At 41.5% G+C, this 10,826-nt stretch overlaps 1 protein-coding gene across 6 annotated transcripts in view; it reads right to left on the bottom strand.

The window, feature by feature from the left end:
• Nucleotides 1-1,721: 1,721 nt before the first annotated feature.
• The window catches only part of LOC112252062 (nuclear factor 1 A-type), a 357,068-nt gene continuing 347,963 nt past the window's right edge, over nt 1,722-10,826 (bottom strand). For all 6 annotated transcript variants that reach the window (XM_042322993.1, XM_042322995.1, XM_042322994.1 and 3 more), the window contains one exon: nt 1,722-10,826. This exon is cut by the window's right edge and continues 160 nt beyond it. The gene's annotated coding sequence lies outside the window, so the exon portion shown is untranslated.

A 10,826-nucleotide genomic window follows, 5' to 3' on the forward strand; every position in this document is an offset into this window, starting at 1 on the left:
GTCCACGTGATGGAAGCAGTCTTGGAGTGTGGAGTCAGCTTGGTCAGACCAGCGTTGAACAGACCTCAGCATGGGAGCTTCTTGTTTTAGTTTCTGTCTGTAGGCAGGGATCAACAAAATGGAGTCATGGTCAGCTTTTCCGAAAGGGGGGCGAGGCAGGGCCTTATATGCGTCGCGGAAGTTAGAGTGTCTGCTTGGGGGGGGTATATACGGCTGTGATTATAATCGAAGAGAATTCTCTTGGTAGATAATGCGGTCTACATTTGATTGTGAGGAATTCTAAATCAGGTGAACAGAGGGATTTGAGTTCCTGTATGTTTCTTTCATCACACCATGTCACGTTAGTCATAAGGCATACGCCCCCGCCCGTCTTCTTACCAGAAAGATGTTTGTTTCTGTCGGCGCGATGCGTGGAGAAACCCGCTGGCTGCACCGCCTCGGATAGCGTCTCTCCAGTGAGCCATGTTTCCGTGAAGCAAAGAACGTTACAGTCTCTGATGTCCCTCTGGAATGCTACCCTTGCTCGGATTTCATCAACCTTGTTGTCAAGAGACTGGACATTGGCAAGAAGAATGCTAGGGAGTGGTGCACGGTGTGCCCGTCTCCGGAGCCTCGTTTCCCTCTTTTTCTGAGTCGTTTTTTTGGGTCGCTGCATGGAATCCACTCCGTTGTCCTGTTTGTAAGGCAGAACACAGGATCCGCGTCACGAAAAACATATTCTTGGTCGTACTGATGGTGAGTTGACGCTGATCTTATATTCAGTAGTACTTCTCGACTGTATGTAATGAAACCTAAGATGACCTGGGGTACTAATGTAAGAAATAACACGTAAAAAAACAAAAAACTGCATAGTTTCCTAGGAACGCAAAGCGAGGCGGCCATCTCTGTCGGCGCCGGCTAGTAATGTTGTATAATCATTTACTTGTGTGTCAATGGATTTCTTCACGGTTGTCTTCCAATACTAAAAGCCTCACTGTACCTGTACCTGACATCTATTTCTATTCGAGTGGTTTACCGATGTGAGAAAAAGGGTACTGTAAGGGATTTATAGTAGGGGTGTGTCAAGGAGTTCAGGCCATCACTATGCCCATGTTCAACTCTTTTTTGGTTAATCACCAGAGTGAGATTGAGCCAAGAAACACCTGTCTCAAATGAAGCATGAGAGAACTAGTGTGAAGCAGCCATGCAGTGTTCAACAGAGCGCAGGTGTAATCTCCCCTCAGACAGCTGGAGTCAGCACTCATTTTGTCCACTTAGCAGATGCTCTTATCCAGAGCAACTTACAGGAGGAGCAATTAGAGTTAAGTGCCTTGTTCAAGGGCACATTGACAGATTTTTCACCTAGTCGGCTTGGGGATTCGAACCAACACCCTTTCGGTAACTGTCCCAATGCTCTTAACCTCTAGGTTACCTGCCGCCAAACCACTAAGTGCTGAGATGAGCCACAAAGGCGTTTTAATGCTGCACCAAAACGCCAGGTTGGAAAGTAAGTCGATTAAGTTCTGAGAATGTATATAAAAAGTTAGATGTGATTTATACTGTTTATGTTTCAATGACCTTTCATTACTGAACACATTTCAGCCTTTTTTGGTCCATTTGTTGTATCTTTCCATCCCTTCAGTATTTCAGTGAGTAAACAGTAGCAGTTTGACACAAACACAAATGTGGTGACAACCATACAAACACTTGCATTTGTGAAATAAGTAACAAGGCCACTGAAATACAGCATTAGCGACTTTATTTAGATATTTGTTGTTGTTGTTGCATAGGAAATGCATATCTTGATTCCAGTAATTGATTCTGCGTGGACATGATGGTTTCACTAATGGAAATGAGAAAGATGATTTTACACCAGTAATAAAAAAACAACAGTAAAAAGGAAAACAGAAAAAAAACAACGGTCACACAAGGTGTTCGGACAACCGACAGTTAACAACAACTCTACATCATAACAGAACATACAATGGCAGTCAATAAACAATGGCGCTAGTAACATCCAACAAACAATAGGTGCTCAATGGTTCACTGTTCTGTTCCAGAAAAGTATAGTAGAGGCACAAGGTATTAGTCAGTTTCACTTATCTGTTGAATCCTAAAACGTTTGATTGTGATTTATGAGGACCGAATGGAATGGTGGTTTGTGAGGACTCGCGGAGGCAGTGACGGGGATGCTGGGATATGAAGTCTTGGTGACGTGGATGCTGGGATATGAAGCCTTTGTGATAAGGATGTGGGACTCAGACTGCACCAGGAGTTCATTGATCTCCTCCCTCTGTCACTCAGGTTCACTCAAGCTGACCTTCGTTAGTATTTGCTAGTTTGACCATGGTGGAGATTTGAGACTCAAGGCTGGGGGAAGTTGCGGTATTCACTAACGCACCATATGAACAGGTGTCTACAATAGTTCCACTCCTGGTTTGATGTAAAAAGGTTCAAGACTAGTCTACTAAAGTCCACTTGTAATATGAAGGAAAGTGACGTCAGATTGAAATAGCCTACTGCTTAAATGTTGGTTTCAAAGAGGGCTGCTTCCCACGTTGACCAGCTGACCAGTTTGGAACATAGGGAGTTAGGATGTTGGGAAGTCTATCCCTGGGTGAGCCAATTGAGCTAACAGGATTGGGGATTAGCATTGTTTAACCGAGAGTCTCTTAGGTGTGCTTAGCTGTCTTTCTGGAACTTTCCCATCCACCTTCGCACTGATTTGCCTCTCTTTTGAAGTGCTTCCATAAGAGCAGGCCTCTCAGAAAGCCCACCTTCGGGCCTCTCGGCGGCTCAATGAGGGATTCTGTCCTCAATAGTGCTGAACGGAGCAGAAATGACTGCAGCCATTGATTCCGCCCCCTTAACAAAGAGCGTGTGAGGGAGATTCACGCTGGAGCTGCAGTGCTTCTCATGGTTCTCATCAATGGTACTCCTGTACTTGATAAGAGTAGGGAGTTCTGGAGTTCTGCGTCCCCCCCAGTAGAGAGAGAGAGAGCTTAGTCCTGATGGTCAGTCGGTGCAGATTGCCTAAGGAGTGTAGGGGGGGGGGGATCTTAGCTAGCTGGCTCCACTGAACACCTAGCCTAGTCATCATGGTACCATCACCGGCTAAAGTCAATGAGGTTGATTGGAAGGAGTGCAACAAAATCACTGACATGAACATGAAGATACTTCTCATGGCAACCAGATACCCTCCAAAAAACTTGATAACTCAAAAGTCGGGTGAGGATGGAGTCAGGATGGTAGAAATAAAGAAAACATTTGAGGTTTAGGGAGATAAGAGAAGGAGTATAAGTGATGGGAAGGATAAAATAAAAAAACAAACATAAAATTCATTTTTCTAGATACATTCTAAACAGCTTACTAGGCGATTATGGAAGAGCATGCGATTCCATCTCTAAGGTTATTGTACATGAGCTATAATCAGAGGGGTCTGACAGACAGCAAAGGCTACTGGTGTTCAGAGATTGAAACAATTACAAACAATTATCATATTCAGTAGAGCAATATAATACAGTTCACAGGCACTACATCTTCATATATCATGTCATATGCTGGTTTCTTCTAGATTTTCATATAACTTGTTTGATCTTTAAGCTGGGATCTCGAAAAGAAAACAATTTGTCATAAAAGAAGGCAAAGTAGATACCAAAGATCTCCATTTGAAATATACACACATATACATGGATAATATGTGTATATATACTATGTGGATATATATTTAATCAGTGCATAGTTGCCATGCAGATTAAACTGCTAGGCTTATACTTTGTCAGAAAGCAGGATAATAAGTTCAATTTGTCTCATTTGATCATTTCACTCTCCTTCAGCGGCTTGGTTTACTACTTAGCACCATGTAATGGTTTTTCAAGAGGATAAATAAATATCTTTGCAAAGGATTAGTGACACTATTTATTCATTAGAGTGGAGAGCTATGGAACAGCTTCCATGTTAACTCCCTTCGCATTAAATTACTTTCTGTGATCCCTTCAATGAAAATGTAACATACTGTACCTCCCTATTGTTTTGCAATGAATTTGGTTCTATACACAGACAACAATGTGAAGAATGTTTACTTCATTTTCTAAATATGATCAACCCCTAAACTAAATTATAAATCGGGTGGTTCGAGCCCTGAATGCTGATTGGCTGAAAGCCATGGTATATGGTATACCATGGGTATGACACAACATACATTTTTACTGCTCTAATAGCAATTAGACACCTCGGGGGTTGTGGTATATGGTCAATATACCACTGCTACGGGCTGTATCCAGGCTCTCCGCTTTGCATCGTGTATAAGAACTGCCTTTCGCCGTGGTATATTGGCCGTATACCACACCTCCTCGGGCCGTATTGTTGAATTTTTCCGTATGTATAAAACGGTAACTTTTCCATCTGGGTTCAATGCCAGGGAGAAAAGAGCTCAGTTGGTATCATGTGTCTCTGGACAGAAGTGTCTCAGGGTTCATTGAAGCTCTTCCCATGTCACCGTTAGCGAATGCCATTCTGCCTATGTATTACACCCATTGGTATATTTCACATATTTAGGTGTCTAAATGGATTGAAAAGTATTACGTGTTGTTTCTTTAGTCGCAGCATGAAACATTGTATTAGGATTCTTCAGCCCTAAACCGATGACTCTACAAATGGAAAATCACTACATCAACAATGCCCACGAGAATTTGTACAGACGAAAGACAAGAAAGGCCTTTGATGTGCGTCCGCAAAGCCTGGCCGTTATTCAACTCTGTTTCCTGATCTACGGGCAGAATTCCTCAGACGGTGGTCAAAATAGATGTCGTTTCACGGGGATGAAACAGAGTGGCTGGGCTGTCTAAGGCATTGCATCGCAGTGCTAGAGGCGTCACTACAGACCCTGGTTCGATCCCAGGCTGTATCACAACCGGCCGTGGTCGGGAGTCCAATAGGGCGGCACACAATTGACCCAGCATCGGCCGGTTTAGGGGAGGGTTTGGCCGGGGTAGGCCGTCATTGTAAGGTAAGAATTTGTTCTTAACTGACTTGCTTAGTTAAGAAAAAGGTTAAATAAAATAGCCTAACTGACATGACTGGATGGGAAAAGGATGGTGTGAAAGCTCTTCTTGTAGGCCCGGACTGAACAGCTCGTCAATATGAACCGTTCGGTGTCCCCTCTATTTCTCCAGGACTACCTAGTGCATACTTCTCCAACGAGACTACACAGGGTTGTTACAGGAGAGCTTCATCAAGAGACTAAGGGATCAATTCAAAGCCAGATCCTTCATTTTGGGGAATGACTCTTTCTGTTGGGTCCTTTTGCTCTGTCAGATGGCAGTGTATTCTCCTAGGACTACTTAGTGGTCTTTACTATTGGAGTCTGTGGGCTTCTAAAGGAGATCTGATACGGTTGTACGTACACAGGGCTACCACTCAGGTGTGGTATCGCCAACCGTGTATTGGCTCTCCACCCTCTGCTGTACGTTACGGTATTCCCCAGTTATTTGTTTCAGCATTACAGCTCAACTCGGTTCCAGAGACACTCCAAAGGGTGTTTGGCAAAATGTTGAGAACAAGATAAGATGTGGGTGAAGGGAAAGGCTTTTCTTAGCCAGGCCATCTTGAGTGAGTTAAATGTGTATATGTTGGTGGTGAATGGTTAGGTTATGGTTAGGATATGGTTACCTGAGGAGATGGAAGAAAAGTAGTACAACTGAAAATGTCAGTAGTGTTTGAGGCCCCTGTGGGTTAAATTGTCAACTCTAATTTCTTGAGATGATATTCCAAAAATGTCTCTATTAGCACAAAATGTGAATTAAAGCTTGCCAATTCAGTTAAACATCAGAATCTTTGAGGTTCCCAGTTTGAGGGAGCAGAGGGTGACTGCAGATAAGTTGTGTACAGGTTATTCCACACACCTTCCCATGCAGCTCCTGTTACAAAGTTTCAGGAAACTTGTACAATATTATTTTTTTAACTCACCCCAATCTAGGCCAGCGGTGTGTGTTTGTTGGCGGTAACCGTGTTTTGCAAATGCAATGAAGAACAGCAAGAGAGTGTGTCAATGGAAAGTGGTGTGAGAGGACCCACGGTTTATGAGGACTATTTGGTGATGAAGTGGGGTGGCAGGTAGCCTAGTGGTTAGAGCGTTGGGCCAGTAACCGAAAGGTTGCTAGATCGAATCCCCGAACTAAACATATGTTGTTCTGCCCCTGAACAAGACAGTTAACCCACTGTTCCCCGGGAGGCCTTCATTGTAAATACGAGTTTGTTTTTAGCCGAGTTAAATAAAGGTCAAATAAATCAATAAAAGGGTTGAGAGAGGGAAGGAAATATGTGAAAAAGGAAAAGAATCATGTTGCATATCAAGCTGTTTATTTTCCTGCATGGAATGGTGAACAGAAAAAAAGATGCCTAGATGCATTTATAATAGGGGCATCCTTTGCCTGTCTATGTCATTGTCTTCTGCCTAAACTAAAAAAAAAAGTATGCATAAAAAAACACTATATTTTCTTACCAATTTCCTTAAAATTACCTAAATTTACCTTCATCAACACTGATGCAACAAATAACCTTCAAAACATACAGTATACTGTAACATCCATTTACAATGGGCTTTTCACCTCAATTCTCTATACTTCTTAAGTATAGGAATACGCTATACCATCAAAAGAAGAAAAAGTCCTTAAATACATTTTTTAAACAAAAAAAGGAAAACGGGAAAGTTTTCAACTTAAATCCAGTTCCCAGAGAACAAACAAACCCCATTCTATGACTGTGGCCTTAATACAAACAAACCCCATTCTATGACTGTGGCCTTAATACAAACAAACCCCATTCTATTACTGTGGCCTTAATACAAACAAACCCCATTCTATGACTGTGGCCTTAATACAAACAAACCCCATTCTATGACTGTGGCCTTAATACAAACAAACCCCATTCTATGACTGTGGCCTTAATACAAACAAACCCCATTCTATGACTGTGGCCTTAATACAAACAAACCCCATTCTATGACTGTGGCCTTAATACAAACAAACCCCATTCTATGACTGTGGCCTTAATACAAACAATCAGAAAATTCACAACACTAGTTTTTCTCCTCATTTAATCAATGTTACAAAAGTCCTGCATTATAAAATAGGGCAGCTTTAAAATCAGTGTAATTAATAAAACTATACAACATACAAACACCACGTCTCCCACAGTCAGGGCATTCAGCCCTGCCTGCTCCATCGCTTCCTTGTCATTTTTTAGGTGTTCCTTTGTCATCATCAACTCTTTTCCCCACTTCTATACCCAGAACTAAATTACACACAACACAAGAACAAAAACAGACTGCCCAAACTATTGCTTAGTTTTTCTGTCTTTAAAAAGGGTGTCATTTTGTCGTATCTTACACACACACAGCCAAATCTTGCTGATTAGATGCTAGGCTGTTCACAATGAGTTTTTGTGACAAAAAATGTCCGTGCAATTGTTTTTTCCCTTCGCTTTTAAGCCGTGGAAGCCGTTTCTTTTCAATAATTCTCACTATTGTCATTTGTTTCACATTTAGTGCAGATAATTAGGAAAGTAATGCCCAACTCATCGCTAAAGGGTAGGCAAGAACAAAGACAAAAACTGTCATACTAAAGGACAAACACAAACCCACGAAGTCTTACTACTAAACCATCACCAAGGCTTCCCCCAAAAAACACATCATTGACTTGTTTAACTCATAAATGTTAAAGACAGATCAACAGGTGTTGAACAGATCAACAGGTAAACAATGAATATATGTCAGGAAGTCTGTTGAAATGGAGGAAATAGAAAGTGGCATTTTTATTTGTTGGACGTCATATTTTTTTGTCTGTCAAATGTGGATTTTGTGATGGAGAGGAAGTTTGACTTGTTTAAGACTTGCTTGTGAACCCCCAACGCCCCCAAAAAAGGAGAACCTAATATATTCTGCGGTCGGCTTGTTAGTGTTGAAAACAAAGAAAGTAGAATACCCGAGCGAGGCTGCCTGGGCTTTGCGAGCCCTTTGTTCTCCAGGAGTGGGTCTGCCTAAGGGACCGACCACCAACCATGTAGCCAGTCAAGTGCAACCTAACTGTGGTTAAAAAAAATAAAAAAATAAACAGCACAAACAAATGACTAAGTGACTGTCTACATGAGTGCAAGCAGCTATTGCATATTCTTTTTCATTATTCATTTCTGAATAAAAAATATATTAAAAAAAGGAAAACTCCAAAGCCAAAAGAAGTTTCCATTTAGAAATGTCAGCAACATCCATAAATATCTATAGATTGGTATTCTCAACACAAAGAAGGGTTAAGGGTCAATGACTGGGGGGTTAACTAAACTATCTTCAAGATATAAAGAGGGCTATTTCTACTTACGGAATGAGTAAAAAGGGGGCCATGTCGGGGTGATTGACGCTGGCCTAGTTAAACAGCAGTATAAGACAGATATAGTGTTTCAGGTCTGCTACACACACAGCACCTCCATGTTGCATCATAGTGTGCTGTCGTACAGGCCTGAGATGTCTTCCATTTCATCATTCATGTTTCTTATCAGTATAACAACGCTGATTCAGTTTCTACACAATGGGAGGTGGGGGATGAAAACAAATAAGAAACAAGGTCAACTCTCCACATTGGAACATTGTGCAACAGCTCGGGACTAGACCATCGCTCAAGGCACATTTATGAGGAACAATTGTTTCGTGCAATTAGAGAACATACGAACGAAATATATACTTTAAGGTTAGAGTTTTTTGTTGTTGATCATTTCAAGAGGGAACGAAAGAGGAAAAACGATTCGGAAATGATGAGAAGCGAAGAAGAGTCTGAAAGACGTTCAAGCTGGTTGATTGTGAAGGCCAGCAGTAAAAAAAAGCCTCTCGAAGGGCCAAACAGACAGAGTCTATTGGCAAGTGCCTGATGTTGGGAATAGGATATTGTGTCTTTATTCACTAACTCTAATCTATGTAAAGGTTTGTCACTAACACTACAACATGCAGATAAAAAAACATTTGTAATACTTTTATTCAGTTTTGATCGAGGGTGGATGAGTCAGTCTTAACAATGTATATATATATATATAGTATAGGAAAGAAAAACAAAAGTTCAATAAAATGGTAAGTTGCATGCGAAGCAACTGAAAAGCTTCGCCGTCTCGTTGCAATCTTGCCTTGATGTAGATATCAATGTGTTTTCAACACAAATGGTCACTCTTTCTCACTCAACTACAATCCTCTGATTAGACTCCCAGCCCATAAACCAACTGCAGGAACAAGTGCTTCTGATTGGACAAGGCTTAGAGAAGGCCTAGCCAATCAAACAGGCAAACCAGAACTTGGATGCCCGGTATTAGATGATCTTTTCAAGCGAAAGTGGAGATTTATGTTTTCGATATTTGTTCGCATTGTATGTTCTTGATTTTGCCTCATGAGAAATTTGAACTACTACTTATTTCTTTTAAAATCAAGTGCTTTCTTAAAATAAGTTAATCACTTTGCTTTTTTAAAATTAATAGCAGACTAGATTCAAAGCTGCAAGAAATGCTTTAAAATGGATTGTTTAAAATGACAATATTTCTAAAAGGGATTTACATTTTTTACATTCTACGATACTAGCAAATTTACAAGATGAACAAACAAACAAATAAAAGACAACAAAAGCTCAATACATCTGTTATTTTCTCACCAGACCATCGTGCTAGTTGACTTTTTTTTGTACCCCGATATTTTAGAGGTGTGTATGGACTAGGAAGAAAAATATATGATTTTCAACTATTTTAACGACATATCCTACAAAGATATTTAATTATCCAACCACTATCCAACGAAATTGCACTGTCCTCAATTCAATATTCCACTGTTGACGATAGATAGATGTCTCCAGTCAGTTTGTAGGATTAAAGACCTTCGCCCTTTTGCATTGTATAGCATTGTAAAACCGTTAGTTTGAACTGAAATGACCTCTATACAAAAATGTAACATGAACAAGCCTCCCAGTCAGAGGTTTTCTCACAAGCTTCTCATTGAAATACTTCTCTTCTTGTTGCAGGCTTTAAACCAGTTTCAATATGTCACCTGATTGACCGATATTAAACATGAATACCCCATCCCCTCTCTGGTCCCTTGTGAGTTCATAGTGTTGGTTGTTCTCCTCTGCATGGTCTTTCAGCTGCACTGATGTCCCTGGAAAAGCCCCGTGGTGGGGTGAAGACCTTCAGACTCTTGGCTGTGGGGGAGTGTCCCTCCTCAGGGTGGGTGCTGGGTAGGTCTGGTTTGGGGTAGGGTGGGGAGACTGAGAGCTATTAACTGGTTGGTATCTGACCCAGCTAAAACCTCTACCTCCGTGAGCCACTGAACCGAAAACAGAGTCCGGTAACAACCATAGAACAAAAGAAACAAGAGCTCTGATCTTCCTCTCGTTTCGGGACATGTGACGCCAGCAGAGCTTTATACACACATGTACACGGGACTCTTAGGTCTCTGTGCCGGACCTTCTCCACAGGTCGGCTACGGCAACAAAGGGTTGAGGGAAGCTCTTTTATTTAGTCAGGTGATGTCTCCCCCCTCTGCGGCAAAGTGGGGACGATGAGAAGAAATAGAAAAATAAACAAACACAACGTGTACCAGGAGCTACTCTCGAGAGCTACTCTCTTGGAGCTCCAGCTAGCACATCCAATAGACAGCTGGGGGGACTGGTACTATATATGAATATAGACATATGAACCATATGAATGAGGGTATATATGGGCTGTATAGATATATAGTATGTACGTGTGTAAGCAGTCAGTAGCTCTGCTCTTGTTTTTGGGGGATGGGAGAGGGCGGGGTGGTCTGTTGTAGCCATGCAGTGACA

This window comes from Oncorhynchus tshawytscha, linkage group LG06 (assembly GCF_018296145.1).
Source record: "Oncorhynchus tshawytscha isolate Ot180627B linkage group LG06, Otsh_v2.0, whole genome shotgun sequence".
Lineage (NCBI taxonomy): Eukaryota > Metazoa > Chordata > Actinopteri > Salmoniformes > Salmonidae > Oncorhynchus > Oncorhynchus tshawytscha.